General features: G+C 52.4%; 1 protein-coding gene across 1 annotated transcript in view; it reads left to right on the plus strand.

Moving 5' to 3' along the window:
* The window catches only part of LOC104498321 (wiskott-Aldrich syndrome protein family member 3-like), a gene marked incomplete at its 3' end in the record, with an annotated part of 3119 nt that overhangs the window by 240 nt on the left and 2406 nt on the right, over nucleotides 1-473 (plus strand). The window lies entirely within an intron of this gene.

Genomic DNA, 473 nt, shown 5'->3' on the forward strand with positions numbered 1-473 from the left:
ACGCCACCCTGGCTGCCATCATCAAGCAGCTGGGCAGCCTCAGTAAGTCACAGCCCAGCGACCCCAGCGTGGGATGGGGATGGGGTGGTGGGATGCTGCCGGTGGGTGGGGTGGATGCCGAGGTCGCTTGCTCCGGTTGTAATCACAGAGAAATGGGGATTATGTGAGAGCTGTGCTGGATGCAGCCACCCCTGATTCAGTGGGAATTATCCAGCTAATAAAAAAAAGAGGATGTTCAGTGCCAAGCCCGAAGTGGGGATTTGGTGACCGCCTGAAGACCAGTTTTCCTCCCATAGCTGGTCTGTGTGGTGGGGACGGGAAGCCTTCACAAGCCCCTTGCTTCTCAACTCGGCCAGAAATAGGAAGATTAAAAAAACCCAACCTGTTCCTTTTAATCTTAGAGCTTTATGTGAAAGAGAGGTCTATAGAAAAGGTCTAAATATTCGGCTGTCTTCCCGCCCTAGGACTGATTT

Source organism: Buceros rhinoceros, unplaced genomic scaffold (assembly GCF_000710305.1).
Source record: "Buceros rhinoceros silvestris isolate BGI_N320 unplaced genomic scaffold, ASM71030v1 scaffold34228, whole genome shotgun sequence".
Taxonomy (NCBI): Eukaryota; Metazoa; Chordata; class Aves; order Bucerotiformes; family Bucerotidae; genus Buceros; species Buceros rhinoceros.